Below are 14,793 nucleotides of genomic sequence, written 5' to 3'. Positions count from 1 at the left end.
GAGCCTTCCAAATTCTGCAAAGTGAGTTACATCCATTTGCCACAATGCATTACTTTTTAAACCTCGGGGGTTTACACCACAACCTAAACCCACTCCTGTATTGTGAAAACTGCAAGTTGGGCATGCTCGCACTATTGCTTTAGCATCTTGTATTGTGATTTTAAACTCTCGAACCAGCCCCTTAGCATTTTGATGCATCCTATCATGAGATATTCTTGCTTGCAATAATTGATTTTCTGTGCTGTGCATCACCAGTTTATCTGCCCTGGCATTGCCTTCTCCTAATCCACTGTCCCACTTATGACTCCTAATATGGATAACACAATATGGCTGACTTCTTTGAGCTATTGTCCTTCTCAATTGTAAAAGCAACATATAAAGTCTCTGATTTTGAACTTCCCTTATTGATGCATCTTCTATCCTTGTAGTAACTCCTGCAACATAAAGAGAGTCTGTTACCACATTTAATGGGTCTTCCAAATTGCCTAAAGCCCAAATTACAGCAACCAGTTCCAATGTCTGTAAACTGTCTTGTGGAGTAGCGTCTATCAGTTGATGTCTCCATTTGAGTCCATCTTTCCACGTCACAGCTGCTTTTCGAGATTTCTTTCCTGCGTCTGTGAAGGCTGTAAGTCCATTTGCTATGGGAGTGTCTGAACGCAATGGTGTGACTATCCAGTCCCAGTCTTTTAACCATTGCAATTGGCGGGGAGCAACCGAACCTGTTAGTATTTGTGCTCCAGACCCCAATAATGCTACTTGCAATTGTTCTGAGTTAAGTAAATACCAGTCTAAAGTCTCCTGTTTCATCGGGAGATATATTTTGTCTGGTTCTACTCCCAAGAGTTCAATTACTCTCATGCGGCCTTTTTCAATAAGTTTTGCCATCTGCTCTATTTTTGTACTAATTGTTCGGTGAGTTTGCAATGGTGGGGAGAGCCACTCCAAAACTCTCAGTTCCCCAGTTTTTGGTTGCAATTGGACTAAAGCTCCCAATAAATGATGCAACGTGGACCACAGAATAAGTCCAACTGGCTGGTCCAGAATGCGACGCGAGACAAACCCTTTTTGAACACAGTCTATGATGCTCTGAAGCGCTTGACGTTGTGTCTTTGTAACAGTGATAGGAGTAGCAGGGTCGGTACCTTTTAACAATGGGCGCAACACCTCCAACAAGGAGTTAGGTATGCCTACCACAGGTTTCAACCACTGTAAATCTCCTAAAAGTTTCTGTGCATCTGTTAAGGTAGAAAGTTTAGTATGCAGTTGCAATTTCTGAGGTTGAATAACCTGTTCTGTAATTGACCAACCCAAATATTTCCAAGGGGCCGTATGTTGAATTTTTTCATCTGCAATTATCAGAGAAGCTCTAGCTAGTGTCTCTCTGATCATCTGTACATGTTGTGGGGAAAAAGGAGTGGGCTGCGAGAATAAAATATCATCCATATAGTGATAAATAATCACCTCAGGCCACTGCTGTCGTAATGGCTGTATCGCAGCATCAACATATAATTGACAAAGTGTGGGGGAGTTCCGCATTCCCTGTGGAAGAACCTTCCATTCAAAACGTTTATCTGGTTCCCCACGATTAATTGCAGGTAAAGTAAAGGCAAATCGCTTGGTGTCCTGAGGGTGCAAATGAATAGTAAAAAAGCAATCTTTTAAATCCACCACCAAAAGAGACCAGTCTTGTGGGAGCATAGCTGGATTAGGTAAACCTGGTTGCAAGGCTCCCATAGCTTCCATTTGAGCATTCACTGCACGTAAATCATGTAACAGTCTATATTTTCCAGATTTCTTTTTAATAACAAAAATGGGAGTATTCCATGGACTAGTGGACAGCTGGAGATGACCCTGACAATATTGTTCCTCCACTAATTGATGGGCATGGATTAAACTTTCCCTTTTTAAAGGCCATTGCTTAACCATCACTGGGGTATCACTTGTCCAGGTGAGTGGAATTGGGAAAGTCCAAGCAATGGCAATTACCCTAAAGGGTGCTGGTTTGACAGTACAACTCCAAGTTGTGACAAGATGTCCCTTCCGATTAACAATTGTACTGTCGGGGGCAAAGGCACCACAGTCAATACTGTAACTAATGTTTGTCCATCAATTGTTATTGAGACCAGGGGAGTTTTCTTGGCTAAGGTAAACCCCCCGACCCCTGTGACTGTATCTGTGGTATTTTTTATTGGCCAATCAGAGGGCCAATTCTCAGGGGAGACAATACTAGTATCTGCTCCAGTATCCAAAAGTCCCCATAAGTCTACTGACTTCCTGACATAAGTGATTGTGACTTTAGTCTTTGGCCTAGTGCTTAAATCCAGTGTGAGCATTGCTACCCCTGACGAACCAAATCCCCTTTCTCCTCGCAACTCTTTTTGATTTGGCATTAATCCTGTTGTAATTTGTGGCAAAGGTATAAATTGAGCAATACGTTGACCTGCTTCAATAGCAAGAGGAGGATATAGGGTGTAAGCCATTATTTGAATTTCTCCTGTATAATCAGCATCAATAACTCCTGTTAACACAGTCAGTCCCAAAAGTGTCGTTGAAGATCGCCCCAAAATCAGCCCCCCATAATTTATTCCTTGTATTTGTATAGGTCCAAACACGCCCGTTGGAATTTTAGTGGGCCTCGTGGTCATTAACGTAAACTTTATTGCTGCTGCCAAGTCGAGTCCCAGGCTCCCTGCTGTGGCTGGCTGGAGGCAGGAGGTGGCGGTAGAGCGGGAACCGGCGGTGTTGCTATGGCGGCAATTTGTGTCTTTGCGCGGCTGCCTGAGTTCGCGCTCCGCCTGAAGTTTCCCGATCGTTGGCGGCATGCAGAGGAATTATGATTATCACTCTGACAGGACTGACACCAAACTTTAGTTGCTCTGCAATTTCTTCGTATATGTCCACTGACTCCACATCGGTAACATCGTATGGAGGATGGCTTGTGATTTGTAGAAACCACAGGAGCTGCTGCTGAGGCACGGAGAGGAGCAAGAGCTGCAAGGACTTGAGCCTGATTTGACTCTGACTGTTTTTGTAACCCTTTACCAATTTCCTTTCCTAATTCCTTAATTGCCTCAACTATAAAAACCTGTGACCCTACAGGCTGTAGTGACATTCTTTCTATAGCCTCTTCAATAGTCCAATTTGCACCCAATGTAGCTAACACTCTTTTCGTATGATCATTACTATTCTGCAACACACACTGCTTAAGCAATATTCCATACATATATTCTGGAACACCTGCTCTCTGGATTGCAGAAGCAACTTTATCCACAAAATTTCCAAAAGACTCATCTCTTCCTTGTTTGATTCCCATATACATAGGTATCCCAGAACTATCCTTTACAGCATCCAAAGCTGCCCTCACCAATCTCATAGCCTCTCTTATTTTATCCGGACCCATAATCATCTGAGCTTCTGTTCTCTGATAAGGTCCCAATCCCATCAATTCATCTATTGTTATCCCATGCAACGGATCTCCTGCCCCTCTTTGTACTGCAACAGATTCATTAACCTGTGCTTGCCAATGTGCATTAAAAACCAATTGTTGATGCTGTGTGAGTATCAGCTTTACCACACTTCGCAAATCAGTAGGAATTAACAGCTGAGTGTTAAAAATATAATCTAGCATCTGTCGAGCAGGCTCACTCTTAAAGCCAAATTGACTAACAGTCTGTCGCAATTGAACCAGCATTTTCCAATCTAACGGAGTATATTCTCCTGCTTGAATCGGATTACCTTGTGCATCTACACCTTGCGTATAAGCCACTGGAAAAGCCCATAGCTTTCCTGCATCAATCTGCGCCTCATCTCCCTGTTCAAAGCCATGTTTTGCTACTGCATTCCATGCCTCTTTGCGCTGTCTCACCCTCTCCTCCCACAAGCTACTTTGTGACTTAGGGACAAGGGATAATTGTGGCGCCTGTGGCTCACTAGACACATGCGATGACTGTATAGATATTTCGGGCAGAGGCGCAGAGGGTTCTACCGAACTACTTGTGACTCCCGATGTTCCCGGCAAGGGTATCAGTACTTTTGTTACAGCTGGGGCTTTTGGCTCCTCAGTAGCTGTATACTGTTCATTTCTAGTTTGTGCCTTTAAGGCTTCTTTAGCAGCCCGCTTTTCAGCCTCTTGTTGCAACAAAGTATTTTGAACAATTTGCCATGTCTTAGCTAACTTTTTTGCTGTTTTATCCTCCCCCAAAACTAAAGTAAATAACTCATCACCTAACTTTTTCCACTCGGTGAGCTCATGCACCGAATGTGGATTAACAAAATAACCTTTAGCATATCCCCATTCTAACAACCCCGGGAGGTCTTTCCTTATCTCCTTAACCCCCCGTTTCTCTAACCCTGTCATAAATAAATCATATGCTGCTTGCCTGTCCATTATGTCGTCAGCGCTGTTGCAACTCTCCGGCTTCGGCAGCACGTATGGCTCAGGACCACCTATATGGCTCCTGAGGGCGTTATCCCTTCCTCGTTTAACGCCGACCCGGTTGCATCAGGCCCCAACCCTACTTCTCCAACCGTGGCAGACGTGCACCAGGGCGCGGAAGCTCTTCTTTCGCGGAATCTCTTCTTTCGCCAGGCGCAGGCAGACATGCTCCCCCTTTTTCTTTTAGTCGAGACGAGAGGCAGCTTCAGATTCAGGTTCCTGTTTGGGTCCCTGTTCGGGCGCCATTTGTCGGAGAAGGGAGACGCGGACACCATATGGTCATCAGCAGAACTCAGTTTATTTAAGTACAATCTTGAGTTATATACTTTGCTTAATTAACTCATACATATTGCAAAAGCTAAGCTCCTAATTGGTAGTGACTATACAATAGTTTATTTCATGTTATATCAGCATATTGCAACAGTTTGTATCACCTTGTAGCATTTAACTCCTCTTTCTCATGATCTCAGTTCCTCTCCCTCATCCTCATGCTGGCCTTGTTCTAGCTTCTAGTTCTGAGAGCCATTGTGTCTTTTCTGAAAGCTATTGTGTCCTTTATCTTCTTTCCCATTTCTCAGCCAGCTTCTCAACCTCTCCACAGCATAGCTGTTTTATCTCTGTGGATTGATGCAGCAAATGGGGGGTGGAAAAACTGATCCAAGCTTTTATTTTGGTTCAGGTTCTAGTGTATGTTTTCTTAAAACAAAAACTTGTCAGAAAAATTTTGATTCTGATTGATTACCTGAGCAGGTTCATATAAATAAATACCTCGCAAACAAATACTGTTGCAACATGGAGAAGTACAGGAACAAGGGTGCTCTGTCTGCATTGCTGCTAGCATTTGTTCCTTGGACCAGGTCACAGCTTCAAAGAGCCAGGAGAAACAACCTTCACAGTCTCTCGTGCTTGGGAGAAAGTTTATCTGTTTCGCATATTTAAGGCTTTATCAGCCTGAGGGATAATTGATACTTTCCGTCAGTGCTCTTCTGTTAAAAGTTTCTTTCCATGTGTCTGCTATGGTAAGAAATATTCTTCCCCTTTGCCCCTAGATTCCTTCCTGTGTTTGAAATCAAGGAATCCCATCATAGCACAGGAGAGCTAAATATTCATTTCAAAGGAGACAGAGTTTCCCACAAAGCCTGTGAAGGCTTAAATGACAACCACACAGTCTTAATGAGACATTCAGAGTACTGAGAACCTACACATTATAGAGGAAAATGTTCTTTAGAAGTTTGTTAAAAACAGTATTTAGTAATACAAAAATGAAATGTGATGATTGTATCTTTTTTCAATCACATTTACAACTTAATGATTTTCAACTCTGAAATTATCTCAAAACCTTCTCTGGTATTGCACTAATGTGGTAGGTTCAATTTTGGTAGCTAAATTGTTGCCCAAATGCATTTATTTTGCTTTAGTATATTATTGTGCATAATTTTAGGATGTGTTTAGGTCTCAGTAAAACTATAACTATATAGGTTTGCCTATATACTGAATGCATTCAAGTGAATAAACGTGCCATTTCTTTGTTATAAACAAAAGCAAAGTTCCTGGCTTACATCAGTCTGTTGTCCCAGAATAGAATCAAAGGCTGCTGAGGTAGCTTAGGTCCCTATTTAGAAATAGGAAAACCTTTGTTTTGTGTACACAGACACTGAGCACTCCAGTGTGAGATGTCAGAGGAAGTTGGGGGTTCAATGCTAGTTACATTCTTGGCATGCAATCTGCCTGTAGCAGTATTTGGTGTTTTTGTTTACTTGCCACATATGAGAATTAGTCGACTGGAAAGACATGGTAGTCATGTTAAGTACCAGGTTGGTTAAAAGGATATGTGAGACTTCATCTTCTGTTTCCCTTGATTCTTATCCCAACTGTTTTACCATTTACCAGTCCCTTAACACCCATAAAACTGTAGCAATGCAATTCTTTTCTTAGTCAATGAATTACAGGATTTGCACAGGATGCAGCAGGAAGCTGTAAACAAAAAATGAAGTAGAAAACAATTCCGTAAATACAGTTGTTAACATTTGAGTAACAAACAAGGTAGCAAACATGGTGTTTCTCAACAATCTGACTGTATCAAGCCTTCCAATTCCAATGGGCTTTCAACCAGAAACTGGGAAATAACTTGCATTTGGATCTTTACAAATTCTTTCTTGAAACACCAAACACCTGTCTATGTGCACTACCAGAACTTTGCTCCTTTTTGCCTTGTCTGCCCAGTTGCTACAAATAGGAGAAAGTGGAATATATTAACCAGTGAACCATTTTCCACCCTTCCCCCCCCTCCATTTGTTCAGAATTCCACAATTGGAAAGATTTTTTTTTTTATTTGTATTTTTGGGCAGAAGTTTGAGTACAACAGTGTGGTGCATGTGGGATCTCCCCTCCGGTTATGTTGGTAATTTTTTCTGTTGGAAAACTACTGATTTTTTTTTTTCTTAAAAGCATTCTAAAACCTTTTAAGAAGCCCTGAAACACATCTAACCCCTTCTGAATCTAGCACAAATTCTCCTTCAATTTTAAAGGCTTCAAAATCAAGTGTAAATCTCCTCAGAGAGGAAGCCAAAACTGATATATTTGTAGGACAATCTCAGCAGAATCAAGTCAGATGGAGGGAAATCATCTGGAGGTGAGCAGAATAGTGCCATTCCTCCCAGTCACAATTATCAGTGTAAAAACTGCAGAAGATCAAACCCTTGCTCTGTGCACAGATAAAACTCTGCAGCCAATGTTCATCTAATCTGGCAGAAGGACTCTACCCAGGCTGGAGAGAGAATCTTTATATTCCAATCTATACTAAAATTTTTGGTGGCAAAAAATCTGAAGGCTATTTTGTCTTGACTGAAAAAAAAAATGCCTGGCTGAATTCAGGGCAGCCTTTGCTAATGACTGACTCGAATAAGCTTTACTAGTTGAAAGAGACAAGTAGATCAACTTTGTAGGTACATTTAGTGAATCAACTTTTGCCTAGAAGCGTTGGGAGAAGGTTTCCTCTTACCTCCAAAAAACAGGTGAATTTCTTCTCAGGGAAAAAGTCAGCATTAAAAAATAAACATCAAAAGATGGAGCTGGGTTTTGTTAAGAACCAAATGTGTGCTAAATTAGGGTTGTATGTTTTGCTTTTATTAATGTCATCCTCAGAGGATACTGACTCACTGAATGACGGAAGTGCTTGTGGCTTGGGACCCATCCTGAGCCACTCATCCTAGAATAGGGAAGCTCTTCCCTTCTCTCAGTGTAAGGAAGATTCCAGATTCAATTGTCATGTGTTTCAATACCAAGAAATAGGAGCAGCAAAGCACTCAAGTAGGGCTCTCTAAAATGGAACAAGTTACCATCTTGTGAGGTTATCCAGCTGCTACTGAGGTTTTCTAACAGGGAACCATCAGGATTTCATCAGCCTTTGAGTACTGTTCTTTTTTCCACTCAGTCAGACCAGTGATTGGTTTTGCAACTCACCCATTCATCCTGTCCCAGAAAGCAGGGCTTTGCCAGCTATGGACACAGACAGACCATAACCGTGGAGGAACTGTGAGGAAAAGAGTTAAAGGAGCCAGCCGGGTTGATTTGTCCTCATCCATTTTAGCTGCCTTCAGAGCCTCTCTCTGATGAAAATTCCCATGTCTTCACTTTGCACAACTCTAACACACTTTCAGTTGTTCTTTTTCTAGCCGTTCCTAGGAGGTGATAGATTAAAGGGCTGCACATGTCTGACTCAGCACTGTGTTTACGCTTAGGTGTTTTAGCCTGATTAAAAATTCAACTCTTCCTTTTACTCAGGCGTCAGGATTACTGCTGTGGAAAACATCTGCTTTTAGGGAAAAGAGATAAATAATTCAAACATCATAGTGGAAGTCACCTTCTTCTACCACTGTACTAGATGTTTACTAGGACCCTCATTGAAGTAGAATTTGTAAGGCCTGTTTTGCCTTCATGCTGCACTAAACACGCGGCATGTAAGAAATGGACCTTCCCAGTGGTAAGATGATAAAGGATTATCATTGTCAGTACATTTCAGTCAGAATTCCAGAATCATCATTGTATGTTTTCCTAAAACTTGGCCTGACCGCAGCAAGGTAGCAATCCATAGCTATTCTTACAGAAAAAGTATGTATTTTTAAATTTACAGTAATTAGTTTTAGTAGTCTATGTGTTTTATAGAAGCACCCAAGCTGAGGAAATTTTAAAACTAATGAGGTTTCCATAGTTAGATGTAAAGTGCTAATGCAGTTTGAAAAGCCTGGGCAGGATTCTGTTGAGCGAGTTTGTTATGCATGCAGTGAAAAGATGCCCTCAAGATGCTCACAAAGCATGGAACCTGCTGAAGCACTCCTAGGGTTTTTTCTCATTCCTCTCTTATTCACCTCTGCGTGTTTGTTTCTGTTTCTACCAGGTGCCTTTTGTTTCCAAATTATTGCCGTGTGAGTGGGCTCTTGGAACTGCCTGGAGCTCTGTCTAAGGCACAGACTCATGCATTCCTTCCTGTGCATGAGTGGCAGCAGTCAGCAGTTCACAGACTCCCTTCGTGCTGCATGCCAGGGCTGCTGTGATGTCTCAGCTGCCTGAAGATGAGCTGGTGCTTCAGCCCTCACTGAACTGCACCAAGGGACAGCACTGTTTGTAAAGTGGTCCTTAAAACACACAGCTACTGTGCAGCAATAAAACCCAGGAACATGAAGTGATGTGTGAGCTATTTTAAGTATTAATTTGCAAATCCTTCCTGTTTTAAACATTTAAAGTTGATAACAATGTTTATGAAATACGCCCAATGTTATTTTTATCTAATTGCAAGTTACTCCCATGGTCTATTGGAAATGTGCTGGGATTTACAGGCAAATAGCATTCAAGTAGTTGGACTGCACTCTGAACAGTGATGCAGTGGGAAAGCAGCTCCAGTTTCAGTAGAGTAAATGCTGCTCAGGCCTCAATCTGTAGCTGCCCATTACCACATGCTGCTGCATGGACAGGGCAAATCTGTAAGTCTTCCACCTGTGGCTAAGCCACCCCAGATGTCTGTGCTGCAAACTGTAACCCCTGAAGAGGAAGGCGTTGTGCTACACCCTGGGGTCCTGTGGGTATTCTGGTGTTCTGCATTTGTCTGAGCTCTGGGAGCTGTGCCTCACCTGTGCAATTTGACAGAACAGTGTTACTGCAAAACGTGATGCAGTGTTGGCACAGCAAGGGATCGGGTCAATCTGTAAGAACACAGATTTGATGTGAGACTTTCCAGTTCATACCCATCAAGATGGCTTCTAATTAAGATGTGTCTACTTCTTTAAAACTGTCAGTCAAAATGGGTTTCTTTTTGGCTCTGGGGGAATGGGAGATTTTTTTTCTGAGTGACCTTAACTTACCCAGACCATACAATGGGTGGCATGATCAGGACAGTCACAGTGACCACTTCTTGCTCTGTAGTCCTCCCCCAACATCTTTTGTCCAAAATACATCAGATCCATTCATGAGGTTTTCTTCTTCCAGTCTTACACTATTCCTAAAAAATTTACAAAGGCAGAATTGAGATTCCAAAAAATAATGCCAGTAGGAAACAGAATGGAGACTGAAGCATTCCCATCTAGAGAAACAGGCCAACAAAGAGAATATTGTTTTCATTTTGTAGAAGTTTATTGTCAAATTGCTTTGACCTCAGCTTTAGACTCATCTATATGTTTCTCAGTAGCAAAATCTGAAATGCTGACAGAACAGCATCAGTGCTCCTGGTACAGTAATCTCATGACATCTTTTGTGGTCAGTCTTTATACTCGCCATGATAAAACAGCAGCCAAAAAAGGCACATTATGACTAATTACCCTCACTCAAACTTGGATGCTACGCAATGTACAAATAAAAGTTAGCAAACGTTTTCTTGACTCAACTGCTGGCAGTTTCCAGCTTTTGAAATCTTTCAAAATAAAAGTATTTATGAAGCTTTTTCAGTTAACCAGATGCAATCCAGTTTCTAAATATAATCCTGTTTTTGCCTGGAAGCCTGCCACAAAGGGTCAGCACCAGTACTGAATATTCCGGATAGCAGCACATAAGCACATAGGTAGCTTGTGAAACATCTGGTGTCCCTTTAGCTGTGCTAAAGCTATGCTTGGTTGGGAACATCACAGTCCACAGGGATGGCAGTGAGAGTGAGGTCTGCAGGCATGAATAGGTCATCCTATTAGTGACAGTCGAATAACATCAGATCTTTAAAGTCTGCAGGTAAAAACTTTATATAAAACCAGCAAACAGTCTCTTTCTTCAGAAGTAGAGTGAGATAAAGAAAATACTGCCAATATGGAAATTGTGAAACAGCCCTTAAACATTCACATCTCAAAACTGGTACTACCATACTCTTACCTAATAGTTTGGAGTCCAAATGATTCTAAGGTAAACTATGTTTTGAAAGATCTTTGAAAATCATTAGTTTTAGGAACTTTAGTTATACAGTGATGGAAAATCTGCACTTCAGAGCTGCTTCCTGGGCTGCAAGTTATGCAATGAGAATGGGAGATTTAGTCTCTGAATACATATAGTAATCTAATTTTATTTAAACAGAATGGTTGTGAGGTACATTATGGGCCTAGTTTCCTTTCACTTATTTTCCTTTTCCCTGATGAAAAATTCCCTCAGTTAAAGGAGTAATAAAAATAGAAGACAGAAAAAAACAGGATTCAATTTATTGAAGATAAAACTGAGACTGAGAGAAATACCACTGTACAGAGAAGTCACAAGATGAACCGCATATGCAATTCTGTGGTAGTTCATAATCTTATGACATATCTAATGGCAATTTCCTGGGGGATGGGGCAGAATGGACATAGCTCTTTGCATAGGACAGCTTGACAGATAAGCTATCAGATTTTCATTACAGAGAAGAGGGTTTTTTTCATTTCTACTGGATGTATTACAGTAGTTATTAAGGTCAATAAAGCACACCATCGAGTCCAGGGAAGATGACAAGAGATACAGCAAACAAGCTATTATTGATCTGTCTCGAGGACAATGAAATACCCACTGACCCATTCCCAGATCAGATATTTACTGCTTTTCCTTATGGCTAGATGACAGCTATCTTTATGTTTGTTGTATATAAATATTCTAGTTTGCTGGAACACATGTGTCATGGTTTAGAATCTCACGGTGCACAGATGAAGTGCAATGGTATATGCAATGGGATAAACAGACACAGATCTGAAAAAGAAGTTGAAGATTGTCTTTTCTAGCACAAATGGTCTTTGTAAAAGATACCATCAAAGGAATACACTGGGCATGGATGTTTACGTGTGCATCTAACATCTAAATGCAAGTTTTTATCTTCCTCATATATTATTAAAATCAGTGGATGCCAGTACCTTTTCCAATTATAAGCAATATAAAGCTTTCTGAAAATGTTGCTCATCAGATGAATTGGAAAGGTTAAATAAGTAAGGGTTAAATAAACCTAATAGCTAGCAAATAAAACCTGGAATTCAGAGATGCAAAAAGCCAGGACTTGCAGAATTTGGCACTGGAAGGCAGATTGTACAGGTGCAGAAACACAACAGCTGTGTGTGACCATAGCCAAGGACTGAATTAAAATTGTTCTTGAAATTCCCTTGTAATTAGTGCAGGGACACTGCACATCATCAAAGTCCATGCTTGCAAGTCCAGGATTTCACAGAGTGAAATAATGCTCATGACATTGGCTATGTTTTGGTGTCATTAGCAGTAATTAGGCAGTGGGGAAAGTCCCTGCAGACCAGGACCCCATTTTAAAGTCTGATGTGGAAAAGTATTTAAAAAAACCTGCAGACTCCCATTTTAAAATGGAAGCTACATCTACCTGATTTTCACCTTTCATAGTAAGCACTTATGGAGACGATAAAGATCCATAGAACAAATGGCTTCCTGGATGTATCACCTTGGTCAAAGTGGATTAGCAAAGCTTAGATGATTTCCCCATACTGATAGTGCACCATCTTCACCACCAGCTTATCTGCAAATTTTTTTTTTAGAAGAAAGAACATAAATGGGCAGGAGAACTTAATTTCAGTCTATTAGTTCCTTTGAAGTGTAATTGGTCAGGGGAAAATAAATCAATACAAAAAAGCAATATTAATTTTTAACCTTTGATTTTTTCAGAGTAAACATAAATTTGGTGTTGAACACATGAACAATCCAATTTATGTCAATAGAAAATTAAAAAAATTAATCATGGTCCAATTTTTGTTAAGCATTTGCAACAATGAACAAAAAATTTTTTTATGATTCAAGGGTTTTGAAGATTCAAATTTTTTGAAAGGATGTTGTTGATGTCGGATATACAAAACCAAGACTTATTATTAAAGTAACCACCTAAAATCAGAAAATGCAATAAAATAGATCCTAGCAAAACACTTGTTATAGGCAATTTATTTTTTCTTTAATACAATGCTAATCCTATTACTTCAAGAGAAAAATATTATGAAAAAATGTGGAAACTGCATCTGTCAAAAAGGATCATGAACTGGCATAGACAAGCCAAACCCTCTTGAGAGTGGCCAGTGTGCCAGGCCACTGTACTAAATGCAAATTATGGTAACATTTTAAAGTGTGTATGTTGGGAAAATAATCTGTAAGCCTTCCTCGAACTTACTGACTTCAAGAACTGCAAAGATGTCTAAAATATACACGAATAACAAAAATTATCTTCAGGTCATCATAAAAATTTGTACTGAAATGAATTTTAAGTTGTTCATAGTGTGCAGCTATAATCTTCAGTTTGCTATGACACTGTGGGGTGTTATGCCCATGTTAAATGTTACACAGGGTTCTAATATCATTTACAACATGTCTGATTGAGCATAATGCATGCATTTTTATCAAGATTGGAGACCTACTGTGCTTTTTGAGCTGGCTAACCCTAACAGTGTACCCACATTACCAAAATGAAACATGTCTATGTGACATGGGATATGTGCACCTGAATTCTGCATGAGTTTTTGTCAATGATTTTCCTCTTGACCTTGAGCAACTACTAAAAAGGTCTATGGCCCACTGCCAGGCACACTTGACTCCTATGGGACTTAGTAGACTTGTGAAAGGATTAGGCCTTCAATGCTCTATCCTTGCTGCATTAATTTATATATTTGGATCCTCAAAGGAAAGATTAGCTTGCATGCAAAGCTGTCTCTGACAAACCTGTAAGACCTAAAATTTTGGCAGATTCTCTTTTCCTTCAAGTCATCCTGAGTAACAAAAGGCAGAGAAAAACAACTTCCTCCACCAGCAGGCACTAATCCTTTATTGAATGATCTTGACAGACCAAGTTTCCCCAGGCAGCTGTTTTCTGCAGCTCCGGCCCCTCATCCGAGCTGAGAACAGCTGTGGAACTGTTGCATGGAAAAAGAGCAGGAGAATTATCTTTGGGACCTTTCACTTTAGGACATAGTTCTGTTTGCAATTTTAAAGTGCTGGAGCTTACGTACATACAGATGCCATATCAAAATGAGCAAACAACGATCCTGCAGGGTGAAGCACGGAGCAGACAGGAAATGCCTTAAGGTAACCTCAGCAACCTTAATTTTCTCCATTTGTGCAGGCTTTAATTTTGTCATCACAGGGTAACAGTCCTCTTTCGGCAGACTTCTCTGCCACATGTTTAGAGCAGAACCAGCAACCACCAAGTTTAGGGTATCTAGGTGGTCTGTGCTGAAAAAAATAACAAAAAAACAATGATGAAACCCACTTGGAAATTTACTTATCTTTCAGCTCACACAAAACCCCTACAGTTCCTATGTATTCAGTTTTCTCTTGTACAAAAATTGTGGAAAACTGAGGGAAAGAAAGGACAAAAACCTGCATGTAAAGTCCATCTTACATAGAAATGATACTTCTGGGATGCTGGTGAGAGTTTATCCAATTCTTCCATACCTCTAGAAGCAGATATGTTGCTAGAAGTTCAGTTTGGATCGCTACCAAGTTCTGTTTCTCATGGTTTCCTAGCCATCAAATTTATTTTTCAAACAAACTTTTGTTGACATAAATGTGAAAAAAAGAACAGTAACTGTTACACTGCTTATATGGTGGCTGTTTATAGCAAACACAGTTGCTGATTTTGTAATTTTGTAGAGAGAACCCAGCTGGAAATGCAGTAAGATTGTTATCCCCACCCCCACTGGATTAGCTATGCTAGGATTTTGTGTTGAGGAGACTGGCAACTGGGGTTTCCCCTGTACTAAAACCATAAATAATAATAATCCTCTCCTCTCTGGCTAGTGGAGCTAGTAATCAGACTAAGAAGAGCTTCTAGGACAATTGAGGAATATCTACATTAACATTTATGAAATATTAGGTAGGAAAGATTCAATTGGCTATTAATTTATCCACTATAAATACTTCCACAT

This window comes from Zosterops lateralis (assembly GCF_965231275.1).
Source record: "Zosterops lateralis genome assembly, chromosome: 1".
NCBI classification, from domain to species: domain Eukaryota; kingdom Metazoa; phylum Chordata; class Aves; order Passeriformes; family Zosteropidae; genus Zosterops; species Zosterops lateralis.
Note: the sequence above shows the minus strand (reverse complement) of the source record.